A 24520-nucleotide genomic window follows, 5' to 3' on the forward strand; every position below is an offset into this window, starting at 1 on the left:
TGAAAACTCTGTTCCAAACACTTACTCGGCCGTGATGATATTCTCATTACAGACTAGAGAGTACTTACAAAAAGGTTGGATTATTATCAGCGATTCATTTTGCTTGCTACAGAGCATTTTCTTTAGCCACAGCCGTACCATTTGAAGAGCTCCTGAAACGTTTTGCTAAAAGGTCTGCATGTGATTTTAGCTGCGCCTAAAGCTGCTAAGAGCAAAGTGAGAAGGGAACAGGCCTGCTAAATAAGTCATAACCTAATTTTGTGTTTAATAGGCTGTGATTACTGGTCCATCTTACTCTATTTACACACTCTCCAGAAGACATGTGCATAAAGGAGGCCGTGCTTTGTCCTGACTGTGGAACTGGCATGACGATGGAAAGTAGCCCATTTAAATTAAGTTCATCTCTACTTATGGCCCGTTGCTTTACTAGATGAATATGAGTTTTAGTAAAGCAATGTAATGTAAGGTAATTTTATTTATATAGCACATTTTCAGCAACAAGGCAATTCAAAGTGCTTTACATGAATTAGAAGGAAATACAACAAAACAATAAACCAAACGAAAGGGCAAAAGAAGAAGAAAAAAGAAAACAAAAATGTATTACCCCATGTTTAAGAGGTAGTCTGTGATTTATAAACTAGTAGGGGTTTCTCTGGATTCTTGTTCTGTTAATGTTGATCTAATGAGTAGTTTTTCTAGTTAAGCTAATAGGAGTTTCTCTGGTTTCTTAATTTGTTCTAATTCCTGAATATATAAGCTAGACGCTCGTGTTATAAGTTTAAGTACTCCAGAATCTACAAGGCGTTTCTCTGGATAAGAATTAGCTAAATATTGGTATAAAGTAATAAGTTCTCCACAGTTTATAAAGTATAGGAACTTGATGCTCCTGTTCTGGGTTGCTAGGTGGGAATACGTACGCCATAATTTATGAAGCATAAAACTAAGTGTTGGTTCTCCATGTTTGATTCTATAAAGTAGATGGTAATAAAGTTTGATCTAAGGTAATGAGTAGTTTCTCTAGATTAATTTATCTGGATTCTAAGTTTCTTCTAATTCCTGAAGTGTATATATTAAATGTAAATTTTATTTCATTTGTATAAACATGTCAGCAACAACACTTACACCAGCATTTATTCTTTCTAACAATGAATTAAAAATAAAAGATGAGGAAAAAAACCTCATTACCAATTTAGTGACCAAATAACAGACTGACCCAGTCTATCCAGCTGCTCCAGGTAGTAGGTAACATACAAATTAAATATTGTAGTAATGATGTATAACCTGAAGACTGGATCAAGTGCAGGCTGCAGGCTGCATCAGGAACACCCTGTTCCACACTTGATCAGCAAATATGTTTAGTCCAACTAAAAGCATTTGCCAGATAGCATGGGCATCCAAAAAAACACCAGAAGGAAAATGGGCATAGACAAATCTGACAGAAAATCTAAATAAATAATCATGTTTAAATTCCAGCTCAACTAGAAGTATTCTCATTAACAGCAGATCGGTGTAAGCCTTTCAGCAGAATTCACTCCCTTGTCATTTGACATCGTTTACTAACCGCCTCACAGTCCAACATGCAGTTTATTATGTAAAATATGTTCCCAGCTTTGAAAAACTGCAAGCATCAATACTTTATCGGTACTCAGTTTGCCAGGGCTGTATGTGGAAATTGTTACATAAAGGACATTGTCACTGACTGACTGGACTGATCTGACTGAACTCACGGCAAAGCCTATCAATTAACGGCCACTGTGCGTACAAAAAGTGAAAGAAGAGGCAAGGGCTAAAAAAAGTTCTCTCTGTTGATGACACTGATGTTATGATTTCTTCCTTTGGTGCAGACTGTGTTGCATAACATCAGTATCATACTTTTCCATATTTTGTTACATTACAACCATAAACGTCATTTGGATTTCAATTAGTGGACTGAACACACATGATTAAATAGTTAGCTGTCTTACCAAGTCACCTAATCAATAAATTGAATCTGTGTGCAGAACTTAATCTTAGTAAACATACAGTTATTCTATGAAGGCTTCAGAAATGCTATGGATAAGCTTATGGAGAATTTAAAAGTGGGTCGTAGGTATGAACACAAAATTTCAAGCTTTAGCCATCTAATTGACCACTTTTTAAGTCATCAGCTTAAACAGGCAATGAGATAAATTTACAAAGCAAATGAAAAAATAGGAAAATTTAGGAAAAAGGACCCCCAAAAAACCCCAAGTTTCTTTCCATCAAACGAAACACTGTGTGGCATAAAGCTAACCTCCTCAATGTTGTGTTTTGCAAACTATGCCGTTTCAGTTTTAGTTGCAGTATTTCACACAAATTCGGAATTATTGTCCATTATTGTGAGATGGATTATTATAGCAAACACTTTTAGCATAATAAATAAAAAAAACAAAAAAACAAGGGTGAACAAATAAATGTCTTTTTTTTTTGCTTTTGCCAAAATTCATTAAAAAATCATATTGTAAGCACAGCTGAAGCTGTGAAACATTACTATTGAAACCAGACAATCTTAGTGGCAGAGTGAATGCTATAAAAGAGGAGCAGATGTGCTTGTGGAAAGTTTTATTTTCTCATTAGCTTTTTTTTATTATTTGATATATTCAATTCAAGCTTTATCAAAGGCACAAAATCCTGGTCCAACAAAAGTACCAGAAAAACGTGAGACACCTCTGAAAATTGTTTTGTCGTCCAGGACAAACTGCCCTTTGTAATAATGTCAGCATGATACAACTATAGTTTTTTGATAATTTGTGTATTATGACCCAGTGAGATCTTGTGGTCAGCTTTCAAAAACCAGGAGGATAAACAGAATCCAACAAAATTTGATCAATTCTAAGCAATAAAATGATTAAAAGTGTCACCATCGGTCAGGATTCGGTCTAAAAGTTTATATTTTCTTTGCAGTTTGCCCACAAAAGGTACAGACTGACCTTCCCTTGAGAACTCTTCCGCACGTTTAGAAAATTGATGAAGTGATATCCAAAATGCCAGAATGAAGCTGTGAAAGCAGAGCTATAGAAATCATCCATCTATTCAGAGACACCTTGCCAGATAACTTTCCTCTGCTCTTTGAAAAAGGTGCCGCTGAATGACTCATTTTAAAATTGCACAACTGGCTGCCTCTGTCCCTCCTTTGGATATTGAACCACAGATCAGATGATGAGATTCGTCATGGTCTTATCCAGTCAGCCATCCTTAATGCTCATGCTCATGGGCATTACTCTGGGGAGTAAAGATTGCGTATTATTGTCAGCTTGATTTCATCCTGGGGATTAGTCATATTTATTCAGCTGCTGGAGGCAGAGACCTCATGGTTGCATAAAAGAGACTTTTTCATTTTTAAGTGGCTTTTATTTGAAGGAAAGGTGGGTAGAAATATTCTTTTAAACGGGGGGTCTGCTCAAGCACTTAAGCTGCAGAGGGGTCACTGACCAGTGATGGATACGTTTAGGCATTAAGACACGTGATTTGCTGTTTTCCTCTTCTTCTTCTTTTTTCTGTTTGCTCAAACAGACAGTACTATTTATAGATTCACGTACCTCTTTTTATCTGTTTAAAGAACGTCAGCAGATGAGCAGACTTTCTTTGATGATAACAAAAAGAGGAAAAAAGCTATTGCGGTTCCCAAACTGGGAGTTTGCCTGGAAACTGAAGAGACTGCATATCACAAGGATGATTTATGTTTTATCCATATGTTTAACTCAATTCCTATACAAAAAATGTTCCGACCACTTCAACCTTTCCACATTTTATCACATTACCCCCACAAACCTTTCTTTGCTTTAATGTACTACATAGTTGGAAATTTGAAGAAGAATATATAGTTTTCAAAATGTTATACAAATAATACCTGAAAAGTGTGGCTTTAATACTCCTAAATGAAATGTCATCTTTTCATGAGCTGTAGGTGGAGCTAACAGATATAAAGGCTCGAAAACATTATTTTATATGTAAATAATCTACAAAATGTGTTTCACTTAGTTAAGTTATGTAAATAAATTCACTTTCAACAATATTTTATTTTATGGAGTATGTCTGCATATTTACAATCAAGCACATTTAATTTCACAACTTATAGAACAATAAAAAAGTTGTAAGTTTCATTTTTAGATATTTCTGGTTTTCTTTCCTTTATTTTATTTAGGCTAGTCAGAGAAAACAAGAAACAAAAAGAGACCTGGAACATGCAGTACCTCTAACAAGCACAAAGTTATCAGTTCTGCAACAATTTTCTGAAGAATATTAAAATGAAGGCATAAAATAATGTTCTTTACTATTTAATTCAGTTCTGTTATCCTATTCTGTTAACACTAAGAACATGACAAAAAATCTGATCATTTTGTGAAATATTTAAGACAACAAGAAAAGCATTAAAAAGCTTCATCTTAATCATACTACCCTTCCCTACCATTTAAAACTGGGATGCAATGTTTCAAATTTTCCCAGTTGCAGATATATTTCTGTTACAGAAACAAATAAAGTCATTCAGTCATTTAAACATAAACTAATACAGGAAGGGCCTGTTCAGCAAAGCTTCACTGGCTATCGTTCTGAAATTTAACATTTAAAATAATTATTTTGCTTTATGGGAACACACCAATTTAGAAAAAAAAATTTCAATTAAAAAGTTTTGACGCAGATTGAGATGTTTTCTTTTAGTTGTTGTATTGAAATTGGTTTATTTCACAAAACTGCAAGAGAAATACTTTTTTCACACGAGTCAGATGATCAACAACTGTTACCACCGGCGGAAATCACAAAGTGGGAGGCAGCAGGAAGTAGTTGGAGGATGATGGCACAGCATGTTTTTAATGACTTATCGCATGAGCAAACTTAGTCAGGTGTGTTTTTAATTGAGTTTCTTATTTAATGGAAACACCACAATTACAAAATTGTGTTTTTTCAGATAGTTTTGCACACATTTGAAATGCAAATACTGACTGCACAACACATAAGGGTAACACAACAGTCATGGTAATTATATATCCCCCTTCTAATGCCACACTGAGCAACTGCCCCTTATCAAAGCATGCTTCTCCATGGTCGCCTTTCTTTTACTATACTGAAGTTAAACATGAATGTTGAAATGATTTCAAGTAGAGCTTTTTGCATTTTTATGGGGAGTTATCACAGATGAGAGTTTTGTAGGGATTGAAATTTGATTAAAAATAGCGACTTTTTGCTATATTATTTTGAAAATCTGTTATTTTTGATTGCTCGCATGAATGACGCAACAGATTTTGACGAGAAAGGTCGCAGGATAATAAACTGATCAACCAACGATCTCGTTCAAAACTTATGTTTCCTTTCTCAAAACGAATTCCTCTTTAAAGTCGTTTATCTCTTTCTCTCTCTTCTTGAATCGACAATGAGCAGCATCACTCTTGACACACGGAAAGAATAAATAACACGCTCACGCACCCGTGCTGCCTCCCTCTCTGATGATGCTCACTCATAATGATTCATCAGCCGAGATCTGGGCTCCGATGAGTTCATTTTCGGAGCCGAGTGCTCAGTCGTGGGCCCTCGGATGCCCCCACCCCCACCCCTCTCGTCCCGCGTCTCGACGGACCTGAACGCTGCCGCAGCCGCAGCAGCAGCAGCAGCAGCAGCAGCAGCAGCAGCAGCAGCATCACCGGCGGCAGCCTCCAAACTGCGTTTTCCCCCTGCGCGATGGATCCCCGTGGAAACCGGTGAAGCTGCTGAAGCACGACCGCTGTACCGCGGAAAGCACACCGGCTCGCAATTACAGAGGAATAAGAAGAGGACTATTATTACGTTGTGAAAATTCGTCAGGCTGGTAGAGATACACAGCTGGCTTGACGGCATGTAGGAGCTGGATAACTATTCTTGTGTGACCGACACCCATCTGCAGTTGATTACAACACAATGAAAGAGGTAAGACCGCTGATAAATTCTGTGTTATCAACGGGACGTTGCGGTTTTTATGTAATAAATATACTGACGTCTCGGATGATGCTCATCAGGATGCATTGTTGCATCGTCAGTCCCTCTCCTGAGTTGAAATTTATGATTTTGTCTGTTTCACCTGTCGACTCATGAGTGTGGCTGCTGGATGCCGATATGTAACTTGTTATGTCATGTCAACATCCTGTTTTTATTTTTGCCTTTAGCAGGACCCTTGCTGAGAGAAGGGCACCTGGAATATTTAATTCGTTTTTCATGAAGTAATGACTTGTGGATGTTAAATTACTCAAATTGACTCTGTTGTTTTTGGTAAAAACCGACACAATTTTAGTCTGGAGAGGGAAAATCTGTATTTTTATTAGGTTTTTAATAATCATTTGCTTGTATTGTATTACACAATCTCCCCCTTCTTTTTATGAATGAGCAAAACCTTTGACTTATAAGATCAAGAACCATCATCTGTTTGAAGTGTTATCATTCTTACTGAAAGAAGTGCCAAGATCTTCCTTCCGGTTCTCCATAATCTAACTTTAATCAGCAGTGAATCTTGAAACAAGTGTGCCTCAGAGATTCACCATTATGACTTTTCCTGGTTGATACCGCATCCAGTTTCCTTTGAGATTAATCTGACAAACTTTTGATTAGGTTGCACGAAAGAGAAATTCACCTTCCAGGTTTGAAAATGGTTTTTTGTAAAAAAAAAAAAAAGAAAAGAAAAGGGTCAAAATCACAGCTGAGCAACTTTTGCAGTTAATTTTTCCAATCAGGTGACATTTTGAATCTGTCAGTAACATCAATGCTTTTTTAGTATGTAGTAAATAGCTTTCAGTAAACGTTTGTTCCTTGTGTCATTCAGTTACATTATCCCAATTAAAGTATGAACTAATTTATATCTGTGACTTTGTACATTTGGATTACTTTGACAGTTACCAAAATAATGTGTAAATTTCAAGTCAATATCCCACTTAAAAATATATGTGTTCAGTATTTATGCTTTTCTTAAAAAATGACATGTTTTTAGTAATTGCATTTATACACGTCAAATGTTGGGAGTTTTAAGTTCTGGTGTATTAAACAAATAAACAAACAAACAAAAAAAGCTATCCTTTTCAGTATTTGACATGTTGATCACTGAGGTAAAATTGGCCGATTCCGATCTCTGCTGGATTGATAGTTCCATCTCCAGTCGCCATCCAAGGATTGCGATTGATTTGTAACGAGGGCCATGATTCAGCTGTGCTTCTTTAGCACCACTTGCTCCAATTAAAAGCTAATTTTGTTTGCAGAAGGCTGGTTAATATTTCATCCGCTGCTCAATGTGACCACAAATCTGCAGATGGCGTGCTGGAGCATGTCAGCGTAGCAGTGCTGTGGCACCCACATTACAATGCCTGCTGGATAGTGAAGGTTTTGATTCCAGACTGCCCTTTTTAATGAGTGCAGGGTTGTAAGCGGAAGACCACACAGACTCAGTGTGTTGTACAAACGCAGCGCAGGAAGAGCCCTGCTGGTGGTGGACCATGGAGCATCTCACTGTGGTGTCAGTGTCACATCTGTTGCCCATGTTGAGGCTCTACCACCGAGACAGAAGGAAACCCAGCTGGCTCTGCTCCAGTGTGGTGGGTGTGTTAAAAACTGGCTTAGTCAGGGCTATACTGCAGCAAGAGATTGGACAAGATAGAGAACAGTAGCACTCGCATATCAATAACGCCGAAATGCTGCAAAGTATTTAAAGTATTTTCACCTCAGGACCCAGGGAATATTGTTTATTTAAAATACTTAAATGTCTATGAATTATCTTTTCAGTTTTCACTATACGCGGTAACACACTTCTATCTGTCTAGGAATTGCTAAAGTCCCTTACTGAGAATAAAAGGGTAATACTGTTTCTTATTTCTGGGAAAGTCTTGAGAGTTTTACTATTAAAAATGAATACCTGAAATAAAATAAAAAAAAAGTAATTTCACAGACTGGCTGTTTTAAAAGAAATATGAATACTATTTGAATACTGAGCTGCTAATAGATTAAAAGAAAGGATTTTAACATAATAGCCGGAGTTGGAGGTTGGAGATTGGAGATTTATTTGTGGGTCAAGCTTTTCTATCATAATAATGAAAAAGAAATGTGGATATTAAAACATCAGTCAAAAACTGTTGGATTATAATGGTGCAATACTATTTGGCATTTCACAATGCTTGCATTATATACAGAGAAGATAAAATTAGTTTCCAATATTAAGGTATGTTAAAGTTTTATTGAATTACTGTACCAAAACTGTAATTTATTTTCCACCTTATTATCCCTATCATTTAAAGTCCTTTGTAATTTAATATCATAAAGTTTCCAGAATGACAGAAGTTACTCAAGCTGTTTGGAGCATAGCCTAGCACAGTTCTGCCCCTTCCCCGTGAATTCTGTGCACTGCCAGTCAGCTAGCTTAGAAAAAGGATTTAGAAAGTCCCTCACAGAAAAAAATGACTAACCTAAAGCAGCCTGCCCATCATTCTTATGAAGAACAGTCTGTCTTTAGCTGAAGCACTCTTTGGTTATGCAACCTGACAAAAACTCAAAGCACAGAAGCAAACCCACTCCTGAATGTCAGAAACCCCCAAAACAAAATGTAGGCTTTAGAACAGGGGTCTCAAACTCCAGTCCTCGAGGGCCGCTGTCCTGCAGTTTTTAGATGTGCCACAGGTACAAAACACTGGAATGAAATGGCTTGATTACCTTCTCCTTGTGTAGATCAGTTTTCCAGAGCCTTAATGACCTAATTATTGTGTTCAGGTGTGGTGAAGCAGAGGCACATCTAAAAGTTGCAGGACTGCGGCCCTTGAGGACTGGAGTTTGAGACCCCTGCTTTAGAATGACCTAATCAAAGTCCAATCTTAAATCTGATTGAGATGCTGTGACATGTTCTTGAACAGGTCATTCATGGCTAAAATCCTAACCAGTTATTAAGGCGCATTCACACCAGTTCGCTTATTTGGTCCGTACTTTATTTTTTTAAATTTGGTGAGGTTTGTTGTCACATTGTATTTTTTTGCAAACAGCCCTTGTGACGATCGTTGCTCCCATTGGACAAAAATGACAGAGGGTGAGACCAATCACAGACCCAGACAAACAAACGTTGGAAGTCCTGCTTTTTGCATTTCTGTTTTTCATATTTGTGCTGTTATTAAAACTGCAGTACCATTTTGAATGTCAAGAGCAGCTCATGCAATGCCCGTTTTGCTATGTGATATTTCTAATTTTGGAACAGCGTCAGCAATGCATGCTGCAAGCTGAATGAGACGAGGTGCTCTTCAGCCCTCGACCCTCAACATGCTGCCAGCAGCTAAGCAGAAAACGGCGGGTCAGGTATGACTTCAGTACCTGCAGTAGTAGCGTTAACACATTTTTGCCATGATGCTCATCAACAATGGCTCATGAAGCCGGTCTGTGTTCACCAGAAACAAACCGCACCGGAGTTCAGTTGTAATCAGACTCAGGCCACCTCAAAAAATGGGTCTTGTTTCCGGTTATTCATTCTGCACAGGATTCACTTGATTGTATTCACATCTGTACAAAATATCCAGATCAACAGGGGAAACAAACTCTGGTCCATTTAAAGTGGACCAAATGTGGTATGAATGCACCCTAAATTTAAAGTGGCAATTACATTTCCACATTGATCCAGGTTGGTTTGGGCATCTTTTTTTCATTAATAAATTAAATTAAGATTAAAAAATTAAGCAGCATATTTTATTTATCACGTTACTTTTCATCAGTGAAATATACGTTATTATCTAAAACGTTTAAGAGGGACAAAGAAAAAAAAAAATCTGTAAGCGGTCAAATACTTTTTCACCAAATCCGTCATGCTGACAGATGTTTCTTTTGAAAGAAGTTAAATTAGTATTGTTGATAGAAAACAAATGATCGTTTTAAATAGTACTTTTGATTAATGCATGCAACATAAGTAGAATGAGGTGTGACTGTGAGGAAAAAAGAAAAACTTTTTAGGTATACAGTAATCCATTGTGATTTTTTTTTTTGCAAATGTCAACTGTGTCTACAATATAGTTATATATAATATATTTCAGCAACGCAGCATTTCATTGGATTTCTTTTCTTTGACGAAAACTGCTACTTGCCAGGGATTTGGAGTAAATGAATGTGAAGCGAAACATTTCTCTCCATTTCTAAATCTCAATCTTCTTCTACAATATAACACTTTTAACCTCGTTAAGAGCCCGACCACAGAATGTGGCACATTTTTATGATCTAACAACATTGTAATGATATCTTAACACTTCCAGTGTCGGCAGAAAAATGTGAAGGAGGAAAGATTTAATTTCATTATAAAAAAGTCTGAAACATGGACGCTAATGGTGCATTCGTTTTGTCATGGGAGGAGAAAGAGCAGAAATGTCACAAAGTATTGACCTAATTGGCATTTGAATAGAAGTGGACAGCAGTAAGCCTCTTTGCTTTTCTTCCTCTGCTTTATAAACTTGCTGTGTTCCCGAGCCAACCTCTCCAAACATCAGCCTTATACTGCGTGTGAGATTAGATCAACAGAAGGTAATTCCCATCCTGGGGTTTAACACACCGTTCAAGTCAGCTGTTATTCCAAACTATATTGAATGATGCAGAGCTACAACCAAAATCAATATGGATTACAACATTTTCTTTGCTATGGAGGCTATGCTTATCCTTCCACTGCAACATATCCATGGAGTTGGTTACAAATATCAGAAAAAAGCTTTTTTTTTCTTCAAACTTCATGCTAAATTCACTTTTGATCCAAACTTGTAGTGCGGAAATATAATCAACTGACCTGGACTGTTGCTGTGAGTAGAAATATAGTTTTAATACTGTAAAAGTAGATTTTAAGCAAAAACATCTCATCATCTGTTATATTTGCTGATATTTAAAAATTATTGAGATTCAAAACAGTTGAGGAACAGGAAGCTCTGCGTAATTTATTCTTCTTTTCCAATGAATTTTGTTATTATTATTTCACAAATATATCATAATTGCATTTTTTGTTTGCCCAATATTAGTATCACAAAAGAGCAGTTTGTAATGCACAAATGGATAAGTGGGTTAACTTATTCTAACATAACTTTCCAGTTTGTTGGATGGAGTCTCACTGCAGTGCATGTAACGCTCAAATGTAATGTTCAAAATATTTACATGTAATATCACCAGAGCAACATTTTCTAATATTGTTGGGCCATAGCTGTCTCTCGAATGTGTTTATTTATCCTTTTTTGATTAATTTGTAAGTGTTTCCAGAAGGTAAACATATTTATTTTCGGTTTGAGTCATACCTTTTTGTTCACATTGGTTTGTTCTACAAATGGTGTCGAGATTCAGTTATTCTGGTCGTACACCCGACTGATCCGAGGGATTGAAGTTTTTTAATAATATTTTTCACTACTCCGATGATGCTAGAAACAAAATTTCACATGTTTATAATATCAGAGCCTCCTAAAAGATCCTTCATTTGGCAGAAGAACTTTGATTTCAACTGGCCTTCTGGTGCTGAGGCCTAAATTTAGCTTCATGGGACACTTTGTGCTTTTTGGGAGTCAAACAATCTCAGTTTCATTGAGCACATCAGCTTTTGTTGGACAAGTCAACAGTTTTTCAATTTTGTATTCCTACTCCTACTTTTAATGACAGTTTAAGTAAAATTGCAATTATAATTTTATCAATTTGATCATAAAAACAGATAGAGGTGTGCCGATCAATCAGCCAACGATCATAATCAGACGATTTCCGTGAAAAAGTGTATGATCGGTGATTGCCTATCACTGTCTCTTGTTGCCGATCACCAAAACTGATCACATTCATCTCACTTCGCATGTGCAACTGATCTCCTTTTTCCTTCACACTGCCACCGCGCGGCAACAAATCCTGTCGTGTGGAACTATAACACTCTGACAGTGAACGGGGACGTCGTGAGTGAAGCACGTCAAAATGCATCAACACAACAAATCTAATAAGGCATTTTAAAAACAAGCACTTGATGGAGTTTGGCTATATTGAGGTTCAATGCAGGAAAAAAAGAACATCCGGAGCGGCCAGGTAACAGGTATAGCAGCGCACAACTAACACTCACCCGGATTAGCATCATGATCAGAAAGCTAAACAAATAACCCGAAAAATAATTCAAGTCTTTGAGCTGTGTAATACGCTGGTTCTGTTCTCGCTCTTGGACCGCCGCTGCGTACTACTAGTACTAATATCTCACAGACGTAGCGCCGCTCAACCTCCACCAGACAGTGAACTCTCACGCCGGACGTCTGCTTAAAGCTGCAGCATGTATTTTAAAAAATGTTTTTTTTTAGATATGTATTAAAATATGTCTATTATGTCTAAATTAGGTGAATTTATTGCCAGATAATTTTTCCATTTTGCCAGATAACCTATCATTTATACCTAAACTGAAAAGTTAACAGCCATTCCAGGCAAAGATTGGTGATCGGCAGAGATCGGCCTCGTGGATGATCGGTATCGGAATTGGCAGCTAAAAACCTGATCGGATCATCCCTAAAAACAGATGATAGTATCAACCCTAAGAACATCTGGAGCAGAATATGTGGCTTTCTGGAAATGTCAGTGACTCAGTTTTTCTAAAAAATGCTACAGATGGAGGAAAATCACAAGGCCGAGTCTGATTTAAAATATTTCTCACAGAAGTTACCCAGGTTTTAAGACAGGCATATGAGAGTGCTCTTTTATGAATCACACCATGCTCACTGCCAGGGAAACTGGTTTATATACACTATTTCACTATATTTACCATAGCAACAAGGCACAAGTGTAACTCCAGTTCACAGAGGAGAATGAGCTCGCTTACGCTTCCTCGCTATCACTGGTGAAATGTCTTAGTGCTCCATCTGTTCATCCATTGTCTCATCATCACCCTTTTAAATTTGTGGAGGCAGAAAACTCAGATGAAGAGCGGGAATGGCGTGATTTCATTTCTGAAGAGAGCGGCTCCTCCGATCCCATATCGTCTCCGCTGAGAGTGATTTTATGACTTGGGTAATGCTGTTCTGAGTCCATCTCATACGGGAGCTGATGAAGGTGGCTGTAGGTCATGAAAGTCGACCAGCGTTGATGCCTCTCAGTGCTGCTGAGTCAGTGACCTTTCCTGGCTTTAGGTCGCTGTGTTCAACAAGCGGTTTTTTTCCCCTCTCTTCCTGATCCCTCTTCCTTCCCTGCTCCCGCTTTTATACTCCACAGCAAAAAGAAGCAAATAAAAATAAAAGGAGGACAAAACGTCATAAAGATCATAAAGATCATAAATATTTTCAGTTTCTGTGATACCTCCCTATTTTCTTTTAAGCATCTCCGTCAAATTTAAGTCCTGCTTCAGAGCTCAAAATAGCAGCAAGAGGTTTTACAGTAAGCCTCCTGACAAGAGTCTTGTTATCTCCCCGTGTGTGTTGTTTGACAAAAAAGTCCCAGCCTGGGCTCTGTCGCAGAATGGATCTTCTGACACATATTTGCATGTTCAGCTGAGCACTCTACAGGGACAATTAATCAGCACGCAGCCATTAATGAGTCTGAGTCCCATGGTGATTAATTATGTCTCATGTGTCCAAAGCAACCTGGGAACAGCTGTTTGTTTATGTTACTGTTTTCATCTTTTCACACATCCTTCAGAAAAAAACCCCAACAAAGATAAATTTGTCTGGATATTTAGTCTAGTTAAATTGAGTTTGCACAAACTGAATTGCTTGTTTTTGCTCCTTAACTCAGGCGAGAATCATTATGACTGAATATTTGCTGCACAGAGGAAGAAATACAAAACTGCGCAGAGAAGCAAAGTGGTACTTAAAGCTTTAGGATGTTTTATTTTGTAACTATAAAGGAGAATTTCCTCAAACTCTGCCTGGATTTCTGTGGCGGGTCATTGGTGTCTGTAGGTGGTGGTGTGCGTGTAAAAATATTCCTTGGATGGAACCACAGTTCTCAGGGTTTCACTGTAATATCCACTGGCCTTGAATCCTAAGTTTGCTTTAATTATTTCTGTGTAGACCTAAAGAGAGAGAGAGAAAAAGCCAGGTGCTAAAATAAATTGCATTTCAGAAATCTGTTTCTCTGCAGCAGGTCTCAACCAGTTCACATGCATATTTTGGAGGCCAGCGGGATAACAGAGAAATGCTCTAATATTCACTGTGATGTTGTTTTGAACAAGCATGTGGGCACACTGTAAACAAACACTTGTAATTCAGAATACAGTGCCCTGCTAGAGTATGCCTACCTCTTGATTTATGTAAAAAGAAAAAAAGAAAAATCATGTAACAACTGCAAATTTTGATGTAGTTTATGGAGATTTTCTGTGGAGCAAATCAAAATAGCTGATTATTATAGAGTAAGATGAAAACAAATCATCCTATTTACATTTTATTTAAATTAAAATCTGAAAAGTGTGGTGTGCGTTGGTATTTGGCACCCATGAGTCGATACAAACCTTCACCCATTCAGCTTTACAGAATAGCTCAAACTCAGTCAGGTTGAAAAGAGAGTGCCTGTGAACAGCAGTTTTCAAGTTTTTTCAAAGATTCTTAATCAGTCTGTACTTTGACTGGGCCATTCTAGCACATAAATATGCTTTAATTTAAATTCCTAAGTCATTGGAGCTCTGGCTACATGTTTTGTCATGCTGGAGTTGGGCTGCATTTAGCTACATTCATCTTCACATCCACTCTGAACAGATTTTCTGACCCTGACAAAGAAAGGCATCCCCACAGCATGATACTGCCACCAGTTTTCATGGTTTTCATGGTTGGAATTGATAGTTTTCTGACACATTGTTCAATTTTAGGCTCATCTGATGAGATCTCTGTTGCATATGATGCTGCATCTGAAGGTTTTTTGTTGCTTTGGGTTTTATTTAAGGATTTCAGAGTGAAGATATACCTCAGCTCCCAGAGTTTTTATTTGTTAATACATTTTGAACCCATGTGTTTTCTTTCTTCACAATAATGCATTTTAGTTTTATCATATTGAAGCCTCTGGTTGAAGGTTTCTGACAAAACAAAGAAAAATATTAAGGGATGTGAATACTTTTGTAAGGTATTATATGTTATTGCACTTTGCTGAATAAAAGACGTATTTATTAATCCAATTATCTAAACACTCCATAGTGAGATTTACAAATCGTGTTTCTCTTATCGGATTCATCTTTTGCTCAACAGTGAGAGTCATTATGCAGAGATATTGGGTTTTATTAAAGGGTCAGAGAGCAGTTCTGAGCTCTCTAAAGATTAACACCACTGACTGTCTGCCTTCTGCCTCATGTCATCAATTACACTCACTCAAACTAAGATTTGACCCGGGGGGTGTGGTGTGTCTGCATCTCAGCCCTGAGTACCATATGGACCCAGGATTTCATGTTATCACGCCTGATGCATCACCATTTCGCAAGCATCAGAGCAAAGGATTATCTGCAGCCTTGGAAATGCATTGCTGTGGTTAATGCAGGGAAACCATTAATGGCAAGATTCAATGGAAAAAATATAAACAAATCCAAAGAATGTGGATTGTTACATTTTCTAACGTAATACTTTATCCCAGACTTACATTTATTCTGGAAGATATGCGAAGAGCAAAAAAATCTGTTTGCTGTAAATATTGGAAATTAAAAGGATTGTATGTATTTTTTTACACATCAGTTGTTGTTAGTATCTATTTTAGGTTAGAATTAGGGCTGTTGTAAACGAATACTTTAGTAATCGAGTAATCTATTGATTATTCTTACAATTAATCGAGTAATCTGATTTATAAAATAAAATATTGATAAATCTGGCATAACACCAGTTCTACTATCGGATATCAATATCAGTCCAATTTTTCATATTTGAGCATCCCTAACAAGTACTTTTTTGTAGTTTAGAAAAGGCGAATGAACGAACGTAAGATGGGGGTGAAGAAGAGGAAATAGTCAAGGGAGGAAAATCGACCGGTAGACCAGGGAACGAACGTAAGAACTACTCAGCCGCCCGCCGTGTTCAGTCTGTCCGCTCACCTGTATAAATACTCCTGCAGCGCTCTTCCCGCCGTTCGCTTTCAACCAGCAGCTCCCGGAGGAGAAAGGCTGCCGTACTTCAGGCATCGCGTCAGTCATTTTAAGAATGCTTATTGGTCCCCCAAAAGCGATGAAAACCCGGGCATTATCATCAATCAATAAAATCCCCACGGGTCGAATGTAAAAATTGGACATTATGCCGCTAACATTGAGCTTTCGTCAACGACTCAGAGGCGGAAGTCAGAGCTCCACGCAATGCAAATAATGTTCCGGCCGGAACACTGTGCGCTAAATAATAAAACATAAATTAACGAAGATTCGAGGCAGGTAAATTTTCATCGATGAATCATTCGAGGAATCGTTTCAGCCCTAGTTAGGATGTCTTGATAGGGATGTGGGAACCGATTGGCTAACCATAAAAAGAAGGAGAAAAAGACAAATATTTTAAAAGAACTTAAAATAATTCAGCAACACTTCATTTGAAGACTGACTTATGTCCGTCTTATGTCAGTGCATAATACTGCCATAAACGTAATATAACACATGAACATAAAGGAGTCTTCATGAATGGTTATGGTTGCTGTCATGAATTATCATTTGGTAAATAACGTCACTTTTAATGCAAAGTTGACACTTTTAATGGATGTTTAATGTCAGTTTTAGTGCAACTTTGCATTAAAAATGTCATTATTTACCAAACGACACTTCATGACAACAGTCGTAAACATTTGTGTAAACATTTTTTATATTTACCGTATTTTTTTAAATTTTTGGACGGGACAATGCAGAAAACAATACATGTATGATATAGTCTATTATGGAAATGTCCTAGAGTAATTTAAACAAGGTAATTTTCATTAGGAGTTTCTGGTATAAAATACAAAGTAAGAATACAAATGAAAAGGAATCACACAGTTAAAGCTTCACATTTTATTGTTTGAATAGCACATATATCACTTTCTGCTGTGGTATGAGTTCCCCAAATTAAAGGTAAACTGAATGCAAACAACAACTTAAAAAAAACCCAACTATCCTTTAAAATTTTAATAATCCTTTCTAGTTTCCCTTTTTCCTTTTCTTCAGACTTTTGTCCTGATCAGGAGTTTTTTGTCTGATGCATTTTGAAAAAGACATTTTCTGATACTTAGTCCCAATCTGATGCTATAGAAAGAGTTCTTGCTGGACAAGATATATATGCAACTACATATGTCTGATAAAATATCTTGATTCATCTGTTTTGACTTGTTTGTTTCTAAAAATATCTGGGGTGCTTCAGCAGGAGTTCCCATGTTTTCAGCTTCAGTCTGTGTCTATCAGGTCATCTGACGTCCAATACACTCAGATGTTTACAGTCTTCTACTGCAAATATTATTGTAAAGGATGATTGTGCCAGAAAATCAAGATTTATGTTATTTAAAAAAAATTATATGTATTTTGCAAGCTGTGTGTACAAAAACAGGACTTTAAAAAAAATAACATCCTTGCGACTTTAGCTTGAGAAGCAGCAAGACTCAATGACTTCCAATATAAATCCAGCTGACTTAAAATCAGAGAAGGTAAGAATAAATAAATAAAAACGGGGTTAACTTTAGTAACCAACCTTTTAAAAGGTGAGAATAAATAGTGGGCCAGTTTTCAAATCCAAAGTAATCGTTAATAGCAACTGTTACAAAGACTATGGGGTCAGTCTCTTGTGAAAGTACACTTCATATACACTTTGTGACTTCACCCTAAGCCTGTGTCCCCCCCGGATGCTTTCAGACGTGCAGGAATTCAGTCGTCTATTTCTTTTGTTTAACTTACAGATATAGCAGGAAACGAGGAGGCTTTTGTGTTGTATTGCAGGCGGGCGGTGTTTACTTCTGGATCCCTCACGCTTAGGCAGGCCATCTGGTCTCGTGTGGGGATTGTGACTGCAACCGCAACTTACCCTACGAAGAAATAGTTGCAACGTGTTCAAACTCTTTCAGTTTGTTTAGAAAAATATCAATTCATTTCAAGGTAACTTAAACTGAAACTAAATATGCTTCGTATTCAATCGAGCGTTAAATCATCTAGAGATATCATCAAACACAAGATTTCTTCGTGCTTGGAAAGAAATTGCAAATTATGATTTGTAATTTCCTTCCAAATAAAGCAGGAGATTTTGTTTTCAAAAGAATGTCTAGTTCTTCTAGCCTGAGGATGAGGACACAGATCCTTCATTTAGCAATATGGTTCCTCTGAAAGAGCAGTAACCCAACAGTCGGCATCCAAGCAGCGTTAAATTATTTACCAAAAAAACCCGCTGTCTGGTTGTGATATACATGCATGCTGAACACAGTGTTCATCTGTCATGTCCTGATGCTGCAGCGGCAGAATCAGGCTAGCAAGATGACAGAATAACTTGCAACACTGCAAGAAGCATTTAGTGTCCACATTACCAGGTTAATGTGAACACTTTCCACTTCAAAAAAAAAAAAAAAGAAGCTATTTCAGTGAAACATTTTAAGAAGGAATACTTTGGCATTTTGCAGATTAAAGTGAGCTCAAGTCAGAGACTGGGAAATCACATCAGGTGCTGCTTTGACTTAATCCCGTCTTTGCACACAGTCAGATTCTTGCACAGTAAGTCAGAGCAAAAACTGAAGTAAAGGTAAACAACTCCAGGAGTAATCCCAAGTATTATGCCATACAGGTATAATCAACAAATCAAAATATTAAAAATGTGTAGATTTTGTTTTTTTTCAATCTGCACTGATCTCATCTTAAACGAAATGAGAGATGCAATTGTGGTCAAACTCCAATCTCCTGTTTTTATTTATTTATTTCTAGTTATTTATTATTCATGTTAAGAAAAGAGGCTCTGTAGAGAGCAGTTGTTGTTAAACAAGGCTTTACTATTATAAAGAATGACAAATATTACACAGTTGACATTTTAAACTATCTTTAGCATCTCATCAATATTAAAATAGCAGTTTCTGTGTGTATTTTGCTTAAAGATGTAGATCCTCATTCTGTTTCTAAGATATTTAAACATAGGTAAAGATTTGCAAATCAGGCATGCTCCTGGACAGAATTTGAAGTCTTGCTTTCTCTCTCTGTGTGTTTCTCTCCAATACATCCTAATTTCAGAGTAGATATGTCATAAAAGATCCATAATCTTGGTAAATAGTTATTTTCATGTGTGCATCCTTTGACTTCAATGATAATGAAAAGGACTAAGTCCTCTTTCTTCAGCAACAGCTTCCACACCGAAGAGCAGGGTTCGCTGATTAAAATTAGATTTTGACTTTCTGGCCAGCTGGTCACTATTCAGAGTAATTTAAGTTAAACATTAATTTAATTTAATACATTTCTGATCACTAAATGATTTCTCTGTGCATCTCTAAGCAAAAGTTTGTTTTTTATAGTATGTGTTTGGCTTGTAGTGGGACTTCGCGTATACAGAGATGACCCAATATGAGTTAAAATAAATTTTTTAATAAGGATTTGTAAAGCATATAATTCAGATTCTGATTCCTGTTCAAGGTAGGATGGAGTAGTATGCATGACATCAACCCAGAAAACTTTGACTTCCCATCAAGTTTAATTCTTCTTTTGACACCACATATGATCTTTCTGCTCCTCTACACTTTGATTTTGACCTGCGTTTTAGTTTAAATGAGACAGAAAATTGTTATGATTATGGTTAGAAAAACATAGATTGGGAATCCTGAATTTTCTGTGAAAGAGGCATTAATTTATCACTTCCCTGAATAGCCTTTTTCGCAGAAGCGTTGGTGTTGTCACCACAGTAACCAGGTCAGTGAAATGGAAGCTTGCTGCTTCCTGTGGGGTTGTCATGTAATTTTAACACATTAGAGGCCTTCTCCTAAACCAGAGAACTGGTGTTTATTTTGCATATTTCTGTAAAGCTGGGCTGCAGCCTGAATCAAATTGTAAGTTGGGTCATTGGCTTGGGAGAAAATTAGATATTGGAGTTCAATTTTTGTTTGTGTATTACGATAAAGTGTCATTTAACTTTGACATTTGACTCTCAGTACATTTTCTCCGTCTTAATCTATATTTGCATATGTTTTCCTTTGTCAATTTGCAATAAAAGGTTATGTAGCTGCCATTAAAGAGATACAAAACTCAACACTCAAGATAAAAAGGTCAGGAATGCATATTGCTGAATATAAAAGTGTAGCAAAATATTAGTTGCCACCTGACAGACTGCTTTGCTTCTTACTTAACTGTTTCATCAAGCTAATTTTAAAACCAGAGATACCCTGAGTGAAAACAAAATGCATGTTGTGTTATTTAAGTGAAACATTGGTAATAATCTGGCCCAAGATGATGAACACTGTCTCGTGAACTTAAAAAACCCAGCAGTGTTTACAAATTGAGCTGAAAATGGCAGCTCTGCCCTTTGCAGTGCATTGACCTACATTCACTGTGTAATGGACACAAAGATGGGATGCATGGAGTTTGTGTTTTCACAGAGCCAAAACTGCTTTGTCACACTGAAGCTTTGAGTTTCTACTGAAATGTCTTTGAATTTGAGGGACTGAACTTTTAGCATGTTATTCACAGTATTTCAAGTGATTGCTGGTTTCCACAAGCCATCCTCCATAAAATGAGTTTTATTCAGAAAGGTTAGATGATTTTTGGTGAAACTGGAAACAGTTTCTTGGTTCTATGCAAGCAGTGGCATCAGCTGAAACCATTTTGGTAGGAAACCTTTAGATCTTGGGTCTGCTACTCCAGAACCTGAATAAAATTAATGACTGACTAGCCTTTGCAAATGTTACTGCTGTACCAAGGAGGTAATTCTGCTTTTTGATTTAGATGTTAGGTGCTCTCATTTTGTATAGATATTACCTAATAACAAATAGTTTCATGAGATTGATATTGAACCAATTGGATTTGGAAAGCTATTTCTTTTACCTGAATTTGTTGTTTTGTAATATGATGTAATGTCATATTATTTATTTGTATTAGCTGTTTTCAGTTTAGTCTTAAAAATATCAGAATTTGCAAATAGTTTCATAGTTTTATCTGGTCAATGACATCATTTCTAAGGATTAAATAATTGAATAATTTCTTTAGCGGTTACTTTTTACTATTACTTGAGTAAACAAATGTTGAAGTACTGCTACTCTGAGATGAGTAAAAGTTTTGGATATTCTACCCACCTCTGATTGGGAGGAGGGGCTGGGAAGCTCATAAAGTGACTATATAATACAAACTGCAAACCCCTTTCTGTTTTTAACTTTAAAAATGTATCAGAATATTACATATTTGCACAGACTGTATGCAAAATCTTTCTAATAAATCAGCTAAGGAGATAAAATAGAATTTTTTTTTATTTCCAGCAGTGCATTTAAAACCTATGCATCACTCTTTGATTCAGTAACACTGTTCTTCCCTTTGTTTCTACATCTTTGATCACTTCTGCACCTCATGTGTGCATCTTTACAGCTAAAGAGAGGACAACTGCGACCTGATGCCAAAATAGGTGCAAGTTACTTGCATCTGTTGGATTCAATAGGTGTTCATATATTTAGTAAGCAGCATGTGCAAAATGTTGCATGAAAAATAGGGGAGATTGCCCACAAGTAGGCTCTTCATGGTCCAGGGTGCAAGCGTAAAGAGGTGCTGGTGTAAAAACTTTCTGTTCCAAGTTATGACTTTGGCAATATCGTATACAGAAACATTTATTTTCAGAAATGTACATTTTCACAGTCAGGAGGTGTTTTGGTGTCCTTTGTTAATCTCAGAATTGTAAATCCTCCCAAACTAAGAAGATTCAGTATCTGGTGCCCTCGCACTGAAAGAGATTTGCATAACAATGCAATCACATGTTCACTCCGTTAAAATGTATCGAGGGAATTAACGCTTATCACAGCTGTTCTCATTTTTATACTTCAGTTAGCTGTCTATATATTATTCATTGTGGGTTTGTTAGCATCCACAGTCATTGCTTAAAGTGGAGCTTAAATTTAAGTATCACTCAAAGTAGCATGGATAGCGAAGAATACACACCGAGAGCAGAGTTTATCACAGCACCGGATACATCTCCTCACCTTAGAGTTAAGGGAAATAAAATACCTCCAAGACAAAAGCAGGAAAAGCTAATTTGGCCAATTAATTGATTATTGAAAAACTGAGAAACAGTAGTGATGAGTTTTTTTGTTGTTTTTTTTTGCTGGGCGTAAAGGTGTTTGATGAAAAATGAGTTGCTCTGTAGCACTGACACAGGATTAGCAACACCCGCACAGGACTGACTTTAAAAAATATTTCATCTCCAGTGGCTTTGCGGCAGTGTAGAGGTTACCACTTCTGCACAATTTCTTTGACAACTCAGCGTGTCACTCAACAGGCAGGTCACCCTGAGCTGTCTTCTTGTAAATTTCAGTTGCACAAGCCGTGAAACAACAAGACCCGACTATTGTGGCCCCCAACCACGTCCTACTGAGGTTAAAAATCCTTGCTTGTATTTTCACAGTCAGGGTGCCTTCATTGTGAGCGCCAGTGTTGCATAATTCACAGCAGGGTGGGAGCCAGGCAGTTCTTGAAGACTACTATGCAAAGCGACAGAAACAAGCTCCTGAGGCTTAAACAAGGCTAGAAGGCAACTCCATAAGGAAGATTTGAGTCTCGGCTCTTTCCAAAGTGACAGATCGACTGCACTGTAGGCCCTAAAGGAAGAAATCTAAATTAACTTTAAATATTTTCATAGTTTACTTTGCTTTCTGATGCATGGCTAAGGAAGCTTGCTAATGACTGAGCTAATATTAGCCTGAGATTCACCACCTGCGTAGAGAACATCTGCCCGTCATCAGAAGGCAATCACTCTATTCATCCGTTGGGTGGAAATTAATTTCCTGTGGAATATTACCAGGTTATCCAAAGGTCATACATGCCTCTGCATAGCACAGAAACTAAACAAAAAAAAAGTTTTTTGCTCTTATTTTTGGCCTTGAAGGTATTTGTACTTAAGGGATTACTTTAGTTGGTGCTATAATCTTTGAATTTGTTGAGCTACAAGATGCCTGAAGCAACCCTAGCTGTCTCCAGGCATTGGGTGAGTTACTTCCCAGAGCATGAATTTTTAGACTTCATCTTCAGTGGTCCAAATCTGGTTTCCAGATTTGGTCAAATGTCCAGATCAAATAGTGAAAAGCAAGTCTCTTCTTTTAAATCTCCTTGCAACTTACAAGCAAAATAAATGACATTTTATGCCTCCAACTTTTTGTTAAGTGAAATTAATACTTTATACAATCTGCTTTTAAAAATTTAGCTTAAACTTGTCGTGAATGATGGCTCTCATGGATCCAAACGCAGAGAGGAGGTGAAGAAGAGCATGATGAAAAAAATATATGTTATTAGAGATCAAAACAAAGGAAGTACCACCTCTTAGTCAACCTTAAAAAAATAAAAAAATTGACAAATGACGGCAGAACACCTTTGTGACAAATATCTTTGCAAAATTTATCCTTCCGTACATAAAGCAAGATTTCTCAATAGAAAAATAGTTTAATGTTTTTGTAAAGCTCTTTAAATAGCTATGTCTTGTGAGAAGTCAAATCATCCTTTTGGTAAAATAGAAATTCATTATTTAAGATCTTAAAATGCACATTTTATGTCAGTGTTACATTAAGTGTATGTTGTTTTTTTTCAATAAGTTGTATATTATTGTGATGGTCTCCTTACTGGCATTAGGAAATTGCAGTTCTTCTAAAACGCTGCTACCAGAGTCCTGACCACCACCAGGAAAATCTGTCCCATCACAGCAGTTTCTAATTATATCAAACAAAACATTTCAAAATGTTGCTATTGGCCTAAAAAGCGCCAAGTGGCTTAAATACAGGTCTGAGTTGCTTGTCATGTATGAACCATGTAGACTCATCTGGTCTTTATGGATTTACCCAGTTCCCAGGATCAGAAGTAAAATTAAGTAGGAAGGGTTTAGCTTTCTTGCTCCTCGGCTCTGGAACAAACCTGGGATACACAGGAGCTATTGGTTCCTTTAAATTGAGACTGAAAACATTTTTGTTCACTACAGCTTTTGATCAAAGTGTCTTTAGGATTAAATTCACATTTTAGCATTTGATTATTTTTACGCAATTCCTTTTCTGTCATATTCCTTGTCTGGACTTTTCGGTTTCTGATTATTTCCTTTTGTTGATGCCTTAATAAATTATCCTAGTTTATTCCTTTTGTTAACTCTGTTATTTCCTCTTGTGTTTCTGTTGTTTGGGGCTCCATCTTTGCTTTTTTATCTTAGTTAGTTTGCCATTTACTCTTCTTCTCCCCAGCTGGTTGTCATCTCCTCATTAATCTCTCTTCCCCAGCTGCAATTAGTTACTTGTAATTAGTTCCTTTGTCATCTTCACTCCCTCCTCTGTATATTTACCTCCCAGACTCATTACTCTGCATGTTCCTAGTACTATTCTAACAACACCTGAGCTAAAACTTGCATAACTTTTCTTTTGCTTGTAAAGGAATTCCTGACTTTGCAAAAAACCTCCAGCAAGCGAGCATTTTGCTTTCCTGAATGTGTTAATCATCATAAAC

The 24520-nt window shown here is 36.9% G+C and overlaps 1 protein-coding gene across 3 annotated transcripts in view; it reads left to right on the plus strand.

Annotated features, from left to right (window-relative positions):
• Positions 1-5666: 5666 nt before the first annotated feature.
• The window catches only part of dlgap4a (discs, large (Drosophila) homolog-associated protein 4a), a 103411-nt gene continuing 84557 nt past the window's right edge, over positions 5667-24520 (plus strand). For all 3 annotated transcript variants that reach the window (XM_032574874.1, XM_032574794.1, XM_032574952.1), the window contains exon 1: positions 5667-5916. The gene's annotated coding sequence lies outside the window, so the exon portion shown is untranslated. The remainder of the gene's footprint in view (positions 5917-24520) is intronic.

Source organism: Xiphophorus hellerii, chromosome 1, assembly GCF_003331165.1.
Source record: "Xiphophorus hellerii strain 12219 chromosome 1, Xiphophorus_hellerii-4.1, whole genome shotgun sequence".
Classification (NCBI taxonomy): Eukaryota; Metazoa; Chordata; class Actinopteri; order Cyprinodontiformes; family Poeciliidae; genus Xiphophorus; species Xiphophorus hellerii.